Source organism: Crassostrea angulata, chromosome 2, assembly GCF_025612915.1.
Source record: "Crassostrea angulata isolate pt1a10 chromosome 2, ASM2561291v2, whole genome shotgun sequence".
In the NCBI taxonomy this organism is placed as follows: Eukaryota; Metazoa; Mollusca; class Bivalvia; order Ostreida; family Ostreidae; genus Magallana; species Magallana angulata.
In genome coordinates, this window is record NC_069112.1 from 1,463,058 (window position 1) to 1,476,752 (window position 13,695).

Genomic DNA, 13,695 nt, shown 5'->3' on the forward strand with positions numbered 1-13,695 from the left:
CCATGGTAAGAAAACTGTCGAAATGGATGCCTAAATTTCGAACTGAATTTACACTGTTGAAGACGCTTTCTCCGACTTTTAATTGTAGGACTGGCACATTTCTAGATTGGAATTTTGTTGTAAAAATTATCAATTCGGTTTTGTCCTGGTTTAATTTAAGTAGATTATTTGACATCCAGTTACTTATATCCTGCAAACATTTTTCGAGTCGTAGAAAGTAGTCGTTCCAGTTTTCATGGGTTTTAATTATCATGTATACTTGGGTGTCGTCAGCATAACAATGATACTTGAAACCGTGGTGACGACATATGTCTCCAATTGGTTTAGAAAAAAGACAATATAATTTTGGTCCTAAGACGGATCCCTGTGGAACACCAAACTGAAGATGGCAAGGGTCTGAAGTATCCGATCCAATCACAACACGTTGGTGCCTGTTGGTAAGATATGATTTTATCCAAGCCAGGGATTTTCCATGGATTCCATAAGTTGTCTCTAGCCGTTGAAATAGAATTGTGTGATCTATAACATCAAAGGCTGCTGAAAGGTCAAGGAGTACCATTACCGCGGACGATTGATTGTCCAAAGCCTCCATGATGTCATGATTAACCCTGAGAAGTGCTGTTTCCGTAGAGTGTTGTTGTCTGTAAGCCGACTGTAAGGAATTCCTTAACAAATTTTTGTCCAGATGTTCGTCGAGACGGTTTGCAACAACTTTTTCCAAAATTTTCGAGATAAAAGGGAGATTAGATACAGGACGATAATTTTTATATACTTCCTTATCCAGACCGGATTTTTTCAGCAATGGTCTCACTAGTGCCTCCTTGAAAACTGATGGTACTTCTGATTGATTTGCTTTGGTAACAGTGACACAGGGCTATACTTATTACATGTATAATGGCTACTCATCACATCCCTAATCTTGTCACAGGAATTATCAGTCACATACCTTTAATGAGTTCAGAGCAGTGTACAATTTCCTGTACGGACACCGCGACTTGGTGCGCACGTGCTGCCAGTGTCTGCTTGGCCTCCTGGGAAGGTTTCTGGACCACCTGAAAAATGGCCGTGAAACAAGAAGGTAAGATAACAGAATCACATGCCCCACATTTCTATAACAATCCTTCCCCACATATCAACAGCTTCAATCACAACAATCCTTCCCCACACATCAACAGCTTCAATCACAACAATCCCTCCCCACACATCAACAGCTTCAATCACAACAATCCCTCCCCACATATCAACAGCTTCAATCACAACAATCCCTCCCCACATATCAACAGCTTCAATAACAACAATCCTTCCCCACATATCAACAGCTTCAATAACAACAATCCTTCCCCACATATCAACACCTTCAATAACAACAATCCTTCCCCACATATCAACAGCTTCAATAACAACAATCCTTCCCCATATATCAACAGCTTCAATAACAACAATCCCTCCCCACATATCAACAGTTTCAATAACAACAATCCCTCCCCACATATCAACAGCTTCAATAACAACAATCCCTCCCCACACATCAACAGTTTCAATAACAACAATCCTTCCCCACACATCAACAGCTTCAATTACAACAATCCTTCCCCACATATCAACAGCTTCCATAACAACAATCCTTCCCCACATATCAACAGCTTCAATCACAACAATCCCTCCCCACACATCAACAGCTTCAATCACAACAATCCCTCCCCACATATCAACAGCTTCAATCACAACAATCCCTCCCCACATATCAACAGCTTCAATAACAACAATCCTTCCCCACATATCAACAGCTTCAATAACAACAATCCCTCCCCACATATCAACAGTTTCAATAACAACAATCCCTCCCCACATATCAACAGCTTCAATAACAACAATCCCTCCCCACACATCAACAGTTTCAATAACAACAATCCTTCCCCACATATCAACAGCTTCAATTACAACAATCCTTCCCCACACATCAACAGCTTCAATAACAACAATCCTTCCCCACATATCAACAGCTTCAATAACAACAATCCCTCCCCACATATCAACACCTTCAATAACAACAATCCTTCCCCACATATCAACAGCTTCAATCACAACAATCCTTCCCCACATATCAACAGCTTCAATAACAACAATCCTTCCCCACATATCAACAGCTTCAATAACAACAATCATTCCCCACATATCAACAGCTTCAATAACAACAATCCCTCCCCACATATCAACACCTTCAATAACAACAATCCTTCCCCACATATCAACAGCTTCAATCACAACAATCCTTCCCCACACATCAACAGCTTCAATAACAACAATCCTTCCCCATATATCAACAGCTTCAATTACAACAATCCTTCCCCACATATCAACAGCTTCAATAACAACAATCCCTCCCCACATATCAACAGCTTCAATAACAACAATCCTTCCCCACACATCAACAGCTTCAATAACAACAATCCTTCCCCACATATCAACAACTTTAATAACAACAATCCTTCCCCACATATCAACAGCTTCAATTACAACAATCCTTCCCCACATATCAACAGCTTCAATAACAACAATCCTTCCCCACATATCAACAGCTTCAATAACAACAATCCTTCCCCACATATCAACAGCTTCAATTACAACAATCCTTCCCCACACATCAACAGCTTCAATAACAACAATCCTTCCCCATATATCAACAGCTTCAATTACAACAATCCTTCCCCACATATCAACAGCTTCAATAACAACAATCCCTCCCCGCATATCAACAGCTTCAATTACAACAATCCTTCCCCACACATCAACAGCTTCAATAACAACAATCCTTCCCCATATATCAACAGCTTCAATTACAACAATTCTTCCCCACATATCAACAGCTTCAATAACAACAATCCCTCCCCGCATATCAACAGCTTCAATAACAACAATCCTTCCCCACATATCAACAGCTTCAATAACAACAATCCTTCCCCACATATCAACAACTTTAATAACAACAATCCTTCCCCACATATCAACAGCTTCAATAACAACAATCCTTCCCCACATATCAACAGCTTCAATAACAACAATCCTTCCCCACATATCAACAACTTTAATAACAACAATCCTTCCCCACATATCAACAGCTTCAATAACAACAATCCTTCCCCACACATTAACAGCTTCAATAACAACAATCCTTCCCCACACATCAACAGCTTCAATAACAACAATCCCTCCCCACATATCAACACCTTCAATAACAACAATCCTTCCCCACATATCAACAGCTTCAATAGCAACAATCCTTCCCCACATATCAACAGCTTCAATCACAACAATCCTTCCCCACATATCAACAGTTTCAATAACAACAATCCTTCCCCACATATCAACAGCTTCAATAACAACAATCCTTCCCCACATATCAACAGCTTTAATAACAACAATCCTTCCCCACATATCAACAGCTTTCATAACAACAATCCTTCCCCACATATCAACAGCTTTAATCACAACAATCCTTCCCCACATATCAACAGCTTCAATAAACTTCATGTTTTGAATATTCTATTACTGACTCTATGCATACTGTGTGCTAACTTTGTTTACATTGTGATAACTGTGCACATTGTGCTGGGTCCGTGCACATTGTGCTGACACCACACATTGTGCTGACACCACACATTGTGCTGATTTTTTACATTGTGCTAACTGTGCACATTGTGCTTACACCACACATTGTGCTGACACCACACATTGTGCTGACACCACACATTGTGCTGGGTCTGTGACACTGTGCTCTGTACACTTACCGTGCTGACCTGCTCCAGTAGATCTTTGTAGACAACAGCACAGTTCTTACCGGCTGCTATCGTCTTCTGTCGGACTTCTGTTGTCTCTGCAGTGCTGGCTGTGCCCTGTCAACACACAGAAACATCAATATTCTTAACATTTCTTGGAAATACAGTTTCAAGGAAATGTAAATTTGTGGACAATGATCTTATATGTTTTACATTGTACTCGAATCTCTAGCAGAATATAACATACCCTGCATGTTGCCAGTAAATCAAAGATGGCCTTGCGTCCCATGTTGGCACAGATGATGACGTCCTCTTGGCGACCCGAGTTCCCAGCAGCCACTTCTTTGGCGGTCGCCGTGGTGATAGGTTTGGTCAGTCGGATCAGATCTTCTGCCGTTGCTTTCTTCTCTGGCAAGGTTCCAGCCTCGTACGACTATGAAAGAAAACATCAAACAGTACAGTGTCTGTTGATGAAGGAGAAAAAACATAAATTGGGAAATAAACCATTGGACTTTAGTCGGATTACCCCTGGATAATCTTAACCTCCTGTCCTATGGTCTCTATGGTAGACTCCAGGGCCTGAGTTACCTGTATTTGTACCTGTAGTTACCTGTGTATCAGTGTATTACCTTAACCTCCTGTCCTATAGTCTCTATGGTAGACTTCAGGGCCCGAGCTACCTGTATTTGTACCTGTAGTTACCTGTGTGTATCAGTGTATTACCTTAACCTTTTGTCCTATGGCCTCTATGGTAGACTCCAGGGCCTGAGTTACCTGTATTTGTACCTGTAGTTACCTGTGTATCAGTGTATTACCTTAACCTCCTGTCCTATGGCTTCTATGGTAGACTCCAGGGCCCGAGTTCCCCGCGCGGCTTCATCCTCCACGGTCTTCACCGTCTTCAGTAACGATGTCACGTTGGTCACCATCACCTGGAGGGGAGATTGATATTTACTGTTTACTTCATCTGTTGTTTTACACATACTCTCATTTTCATTGATAAGTGACTGTTTTCATTAATAACTGTCTTATCATACATCCTGAATTTTGCTAATTTTCTTTTTTTTTCATCTTTTTACACTACAAAAACAAATTTCTGATAAGGCAGGTCAGACAAAACTTTTTAAAACAATATTTACTTACCTAAGAATGATTTTTTTCAAGTGTTTGATACATATGACTTGGTAATACTGTTTTTATTTGATGACTATTAACACAAACTTCTACAATATTGTTTATCTCTGAATGTCATAACCATCCTTCACCTCGATCAAAATCAAACACGTTTCTCTGAACAATTATTTTTAATTAACACAGACATGTTATACAGAGTCAAGCAAGATATGTAAATAAGAACAAGATATACAAGGCTTCCCTATCTAACATAGATCATAATACATTAATGGTCACAACATGGAGATATCCTTATTCAGCCCTACCTATGACATCAATTACACTATCAAATTAAATAAAATATTCATTGAGACTTGAGTTTTTCTTTCTTCAGACTTATTAAAAGGAAAAGCATTTGAATTTTTCATGCAAGAGTTGTCTTTCTTATCAAATAGGTCAATGTACCTTAAAGCTAAGCCTAACACAATGAAACAAGATTTTCTTGTCTGAACAATGCATTGTCTTTCTTATCAAATAGGTCATTGTACCTTAAAGATTAGCCTAACACAATGAAACAAGGTTTGTTTGTCTGAACAATGCTTGGTTTGAGATGAAAGCACAAGCTTGTATGAACAGGGAGACACAATGCAGGTGTCTGGAGATATCTGCATGTCCCAGCCTCATGCTCTCAACAGAAGCTTGCAGGGAGGTTTAATACTACAGGCCTCAAACTCCAACATCCTGCCTCTCAGCTAAACTTAAGGTGGCCAAATGGTCAGATGTACTGTCAAGTTATTTTATAGCCAAATTTTTAAATATATAAATTCATGCTTATTTTTATATTTTTTTCTCCAAATCCTTTTTTTTAATGTTAAATATAGAGGTCTTCTCTTCCTGAGGTTTGAAATGGTACAAAAATTACAAAATAGCCACCATTTTATAACATTACCAAAAGGTTTTTCTTTTCGAGTGAATCAAGCCGATGGTCAAGTTCCCCGAGTCTGAGAGGCAAAATGATTTGGTAGTTCACGCAGCTCATATAATTATTGGTACTGAATTCAAATTCTTGAGTTAAAATACTTAGCAGCTTACTGTTTCCACTGACAAATCATGATATGTATAGGAGTCCTGTGCTGGCTATAACCACCACAGGGAGTGAAATGAGCTGGAAACAACATTGTTACTGCAACACAAACATGTTACACCAAACTGTGCTCATTTCTTCCTATCAAGAAAGCACTGCAAAACTAATACTCAAAAATAGCTTTACTGCAAAACTAATACTCTACAATAGCTTTACTGCTTTTTCCATCCCCAAAAAATGTGAAACTTTAAACTACCAGGTAAATTTACAATGTCCAGTCAGTTAAAAGGTAGTGTGTCAACAATAATTTGTAGTCATATGCTAATTGAGTGTACAGTGCAAGTCGGTAAAAGGTAGTGTGTCAACAATAATTTGTAGTCATATGCTAATTGAGTGTACAGTGCAAGTCGGTAAAAGGTAGTGTGTCAACAATATTTTGTAGTCATATGCTGATTGAGTGTACAGTGCAAGTCAGTAAAAAGGTAGTGTGTCAACAATAATTTGTAGTCATATGCTGATTGAGTGTACAGTGCAAGTCGGTAAAAGGTAGTGTGTCAACAATAATTTGTAGTCTTTTGCTAATTGAGTGTACAGTGCAAGTCGGTAAAAGGTAGTGTGTCACCAATAATTTGTAGTCATTTGCTGATTGAGTGTACAGTGCAAGTCGGTAAAAGGTAGTGTGTCACCAATAATTTGTAGACATATGCTGATTGAGTGTACAGTGCAAGTCGGTAAAAGGTAGTGTGTCAACAATAATTTGTAGTCATATGCTGATTGAGTGTACAGTGCAAGTCGGTAAAAGGTAGTGTGTCAACAATAATTTGTAGACATATGCTGATTGAGTGTACAGTGCAAGTCGGTAAAAGGTAGTGTGTCAACAATAATTTGTAGTCATATGCTGATTGAGTGTACAGTGCAAGTCGGTAAAAGGTAGTGTGTCAACAATAATTTGTAGTCATATGCTAATTGAGTGTACAGTGCAAGTCGGTAAAAGGTAGTGTGTCAACAATAATTTGTAGTCATATGCTAATTGAGTGTACAGTGCAAGTCGGTAAAAGGTAGTGTGTCAACAATAATTTGTAGTCATATGCTGATTGAGTGTACAGTGCAAGTCGGTAAAAGGTAGTGTGTCAACAATAATTTGTAGTCATATGCTAATTGAGTGTACAGTGCAAGTCGGTAAAAGGTAGTGTGTCACCAATAATTTGTAGTCATTTGCTAATTGAGTGTACAGTGCAAGTCGGTAAAAGGTAGTGTGTCACCAATAATTTGTAGACATATGCTGATTGAGTGTACAGTGCAAGTCGGTAAAAGGTAGTGTGTCAACAATAATTTGTAGTCATATGCTAATTGAGTGTACAGTGCAAGTCGGTAAAAGGTAGTGTGTCACCAATAATTTGTAGACATATGCTGATTGAGTGTACAGTGCAAGTCGGTAAAAGGTAGTGTGTCACCAATAATTTGTAGACATATGCTGATTGAGTGTACAGTGCAAGTCGGTAAAAGGTAGTGTGTCAACAATAATTTGTAGTCATATGCTAATTGAGTGTACAGTGCAAGTCGGTAAAAGGTAGTGTGTCAACAATAATTTGTAGTCATATGCTGATTGAGTGTACAGTGCAAGTCGGTAAAAGAAACATTGGAGGAAAGGGGTGAACATGTTTTAGCAATAATTAATCCCCATGCAGAAATTTTCTGTAACTTGCAGGAAGAAATGAACACAGTTGTCACTAGTAGCCTGGTCAATGGTTCAGTGTGAAACAGGGGGATGGTTTCTATGGAAACACCAATTCAAATGCAATCTGTTGTTTCTTAAATCTCAAACCTCTACAGGATTTCAAAATTTCAATTTATAATGATAGAAGCTCTCACAAAAAGTCATTAATCACAACATTCAATATTTTTCTTCCTTTTTTTAAATTGTTTCATTAACAGCTCTTGTTTTTGTAAATTGTCAACAACACTAGAACAGAGAAATATCATCCAATTAGATGGCTCGAAATTTTTAACTGCACTCAGTACATGCTGGAAATCTAGATAGTATACCCGTCCGGAAAACCCTCGATCAGGGAGTCTGTCTTCTGTAAAATCACACGACTCCACAAATCAGACAACAGTTAACTTAACAATTGTATCTATCAACGCCTAGGCGGCCTTTGTCAAATTATACTGTATATATTTCTTACAATTAAGAAATAAAAAAAATATTTATGCACAGAAAACTTTTCAATTTTTAAACCTGTTTAAAATTGACTTTAAAAAAAAAACTTTATCTACATTTTGAATACAGAAAAATCATTGCTAATAAAAATTTAAGTTGTGCCTGGAATTGTTTGAAATAATGATTAGCAGAAAAGGTTTATAATTATAGACCTGGGCTACTCCAATAATTGATTGCCAGAAGAGGTTTTTCCATAGAAGAAGAGAGTGCATTACATCACTACACCACAACACTACCATCTCATCAAGGTTAAAGTTCTAACACAAGGTCAACGCTCCGTCCTTATGTTACAGTAATTCACTAATCAAAATTTTGAGCATTTATATAAGCAAATATTTTCAAAACTTTTTGAGTTTAAATAAAAAATAATAAACAAAGGTTTTAAAAAACTTTGGTCAAGGTTAAATGAAAATAAGAAATAATGTTGAATTTTGAGTGACCTTGGCAGACTCTTTGAGGGTCATTATTGCCGGATCAGAGACGTTTTTGCCGGAGGCGTTCTTGGTAGCGCTGATCAGATCATAGAGTGCGGAAGCCACATCCTTCACCGCGTTAATTATCATCACCTGAAAACAAGCTTACTCAGTTATTTCCCTCTTGAAAATTTGATCACTTTGGCAAATTAATTGATTCAACACCTTCATCGTTACAATGCCAAGTTATAAGCCACGTACCTGAGCCTGGTTGGTTAGATCCGAGTGAGGCTGCGCTTAGTTTGACGACATCTGCGAGTTTGGTGATGGTTTTGACGGCCTGTTGAGCGGCCCCGGTGAGCGTTTCCTGATCTGAGGCGGCGCCCTGTACCAACTTCTTGGTCTCCTCTACCAAAGCCTTCGCCGTTTTTAGGATGTCCTCTCTATAAGTGGTTACAAAAATAAATATCGTGGAATCATTAAACTTTGTGGGGGACAATTTCCATGCATTACTTTCATGAGTTATTTCATACCTACAATAGGAAGTATGACTCTATAACCCTTATTCATTAATGGATGAGAGGTACCCACAAACTCCACGAAAATTGATCCACCACAAAATCTAATGATTCTTCAGTATGAGACTACTGTTGGAGTGGATCAGTGGGTGGGGGTATTGAGGACTATTTGTCAGTGGATGGGGGTATTGAGGACTATTTGTCAGTGGGTGGGGGTATTGAGGACTATTTGTTAGTGGGTGGGGGTATTGAGGACTATTTGTCAGTGGGTGGGGGTATTGAGGACTATCTGTCAGTGGGTGGGGGCATTGAGGACTTTTTGTCAGTGGGTGGGGGTATTGAGGACTATTTGTCCCATTTACCTGTGGCTGGTGAAACTGTCATCTTCCTCAGTACACAGAGTTCCGGCGGTGGCAAACATAATGGTGGTGTCCAGATCAGCAATGATTACGCTCACCGCGCTCGCCGCATTGATACAGGCCTGGGTACTGCGAGACCCGGACTGTAGTGTTGCTAGAACAAAAGGCCACCTTCTCACTGACGCTGCGGGCATGGTCCTGGAGATCGCGTCTCGCGTATGTGTCGTGTAGGTCGCCCTGGACTTTGCCGGCGTCCTGTACCAGTTCCACACAGCTCTTACCCAGGTCTTGGACCGTCGTACGGATGCGATTCGCAATCTACAGATAAACCAACAAAATATATAACAATGAAATCAATGGAAATCTACAGACCCAACATAATGGATTTCTCAGAGATCTGTTAAACTTAAATATTATGGTAGCAATTACACTGATTATAAAGCCAGCATCTTTGGTTTCAAGGGAATTTCCCATTAAAAATTCAATATTCAGCTAGACAGGAAAAATGTTTGAATCAAAATAAAACCAAATGAACACTTTTTCATGCAGATAACCATATTCTTGACTGAACAGTACACAGAGCACACAATATTCATCCAAATTTGTCTACAAAACATTTTTAAAGTAACAGATAAACTAATAAACTAGGAACCACCAGACATTGTATCAGACTTGTGACTCCACTTACATCCTGACTGTTGGAGGTTGCGGCGGCATTTGCGGAGTTACTGGCCAACACATCGTAGTCTCGTGTCAGCTGATTGGCCAGTCGCCCGAGGTCGCCCGGGTTCACCCCCGCCTTGCCCACCATCTCCTGCGTCGTCATGGCGATCTTCTTGGCCAGACTGACCATGTTGGACAGGTACTCCACGAAAGACATCCCCTCCCTCACCATTGTCTGCTCGTCCGTCTGTAACCATAGAAACAAAAGGGTGTCAATATTGTAAACACAGACTCCTTTATTTGATAGACCTTATTATGTTACACCGATATGTATCCAAAATGTTCATAATGGCATAAGTTTGTTAAAATTTCATGATTTTAAAAAATTAAAGTCGATCAAATTCTTCCTCCAGTGCCACTATCAACACAATATTGGGGACTTTAAACAGAGCAAATTTTGGAGGAAAGAAGGTCCTTTATGTAAAGATTGTACCTACCTTAGTGATTGATTTGGTGAGTTTCTCTATCATACTGTTGACTACGCCGGCCTGTGAGGCGGCATCCTCCAGAGACTGTAACAGGTCCTGTACGACGTCCATTGTGTTGTCTGCTGCTGTGTCAATGTTATCATGGGTGTGCTTAGGGGCCTTCAACATAAAACAAGATATTGTAGTCTACAGAAGATCCGTGCACACACTTGTCTATTGTAAGGATTTGCTGCTGTGTCAATGTTATCATGGGTGTGCTTAGGGGCCTTCAACATAAAACAAGATATTGTAGTCTACAGAAGATCCGTGCACACACTTGTCTATTGTAAGGATTTGCTATGAAGTCCAGACTTAAACATGCCTCCTCTTTTTATCTTATGATACTCTAACCTCTCTATCTTATCTCTGGGTTGCCTCCCCCTCCTATCTTAAGGTACACTCTCCTTTTATAATAAGGTACACACTCCCTCTTTTTTCTTTAAGCTCATTCCTCTTCTCTCTTAATGTACACCTACCTAGGGTTCCCTACCCCTTTTATCTTTAGGTTCACTACTCATTCTACCTTAAGGTACACTCACCCTTCTGTCTTCAGGTACAACCCTCGCTTCCATCTTAAGGTACACTCCCCCTTCCATCTTAAGGTACACTCCCCCTTCCATCTTAAGGTACATCCCTCCCTTCCATCTTAAGGTACACTTCCCCTTCTAAGTTCTATCTTAAGGTAATTCTCCCTTCTATCTTAAGGTACAATCCCCCTTCCATCTTAAGGGACACCCCCCCCCTTCCATCTTAAGGTACACTTCCCCTTCTATCTTAAGGTACATCCCTCCCTCCCTTCCATCTTAAGGTATTCTCTCCCTTCCATCTTGAGGTACACTTCCCCCATTCTATCTTAAGGTACATTCTCCCTTCTATCTTAAGGTACACCTACATTAGGGTTGCCTCCCCCTTCCTTACAGGAGTACATGAACTGAAGTGCCGACTAGGCCACGGTCTTAGTCAGGTCCAGGATGTGGGTCCGTTGTTTGGAGTTCTGGATAAGCGAGGCGGCGCCTACAGCACCGTCCGAGAGTGGGCCAAAGTAGCTGGCCATCATTGTCACCTATAGATAAAGGGGAACTTTAAAAGTTAGTACTTACCTCTGTGTACATTGTGCTAACAAAAGGCATGTAAAAAATGACCATTATTATTTTGGATTATCATTCAAATTTCACAGAGAATGAGCCATGTTATCTCACATAATAAGTATTAAATATCACAACCGATGCTCTGTATACTGACCCTGTGACCCAGATTCTCCGGCTCTGCTTTAGCTGAATCCTTGACCTTGGAACAAAGGTCATGGATTTCTCTTGCACTCCCAATCATCTGTTCTTGGAATCCCTATAATACCATTCAACAGTAATAATTACCGGTAATGATTATTTACGAATATTGAAAATTGAACATATTTTGATTACTTTAAAATCTTAATAAAGGGGGGGGGGGGGGAGAGGTGAACTATCAAATAAATATGTTAAACTGTTGAAACAAGGGAGGGGGTGATACCTTAAAAATCTAGACATGAAAGGGAAAATTTGAAAACTTAAATATCTAGATATTGGGAATGAGGGGTTGATAATTTACAAATCTGGACTCATGGAGACATATTGGTGAATGGGGAAAAGGTGGTTTTGGGTGGAGTAAGTACTGACCCTGAGGGATTTCTCGGTCCGTTGCTGTAGACTCTGACTGATGGCGGCCAGTGAGGCCTGGTCCAGGTCGCGGATGTAGCGGTTCAGTTTGTCGATCGACTCGTCACACTCACGCTGACCCGGCGCACAGTCCCTGAAATATTCAGATGTATATAGTCAAACAGGTCCTGATGTTTTACAGGATATATGTTCAGTTCAAGATTATTACATTCCTTGAAAGTATACAGTCAAATACTATAATATGTGTCAAGAAATAACAGATGTATAGTGGAATGGACCTCAAACAAATTAAAATCAAGCTTCACAGAAATACAGTAAAATACTATAATATACATGTCTGAAAATTTAAAATCACTTTTAGGAATGAACCAGGCCATTGAAGAGCTAACACTTTTGTAAATCTAGAAATGTTGACCAACGTTAGGAGCTGGCATTATAATAAAGACTTGCACTATACACTTACTTGATGAAGGAAAGACTCACTAATGGTGGACAAACTTACTTGATGGAGGACACAAGTCGTTTGATGGCCTCGGACACACTCTTGGAGTGGTTGGAGTACAGTTGGTAAGTGGGCGGGTCCTTCGGGTTGACTGCCAGCTTTTTGGCGGCCGTCACCATGTGACACGCTCCATCCATCATCGCCTTACCTGCCGACACAATGGGCTCTTGGGCCTTCCTTGTCTACATATATATACAGATAAGTCATCTGTGTGTCTTGTCCCAGAAAATTAGGAATAACTGCATTAAACTTTCTTGAATTATGAAACCCCACCATGAACATATTCAAGTACATTTCTAATATGGGGTTTTACAGGACAACATAATCCTGGTAGTTGGGTGCTTTAACTTGCTAACTGTCTGCTAAATGTAGCTAGCTTAGTAGCTATCTGCTATATATTGCTAGCTGTCTTACTTCCTGTATTTATCGATAGCTTTTCATTTACTGTAATTACCTCAGGGCTGATCTTGACACTCACCTTGATGGCCTTGACCAGGTTGGCTGTGCTGTTGGCAACGTCCTTGGCACTCTGTACAAAGTGTCGCTTAGCGACAGGATTGGAGGTCTTGCTGGAGGCCAGGCGACAGGCGTTACACAGGGCGGACGTGTGCTTAGCAACCACTGTTGCTGCTGACAACACCTACAAGGGGAGAAAACTCTAAATCATCTCTACACAAAACACATCCTGGTGACAAGGTTAGAAATAATTACAAGTTAATCAAAGCAAAGTCATTACAAGTCTACTCTGTGTATGAAGTAAAATTGTTAGTTAAAATATTAATTCTTAATACAAAACTGATTTTAGATCTTGGCAAAAGTATGAAAAGTAGATAATCTCCTCCATTCATCAAAGTATTTTTTCAT

At 39.7% G+C, this 13,695-nt stretch overlaps 1 pseudogene; it reads right to left on the reverse strand.

Moving 5' to 3' along the window:
* Nucleotides 1-13,695, reverse strand: part of LOC128171904 (talin-1-like) — a 59,946-nt pseudogene that overhangs the window by 4,179 nt on the left and 42,072 nt on the right.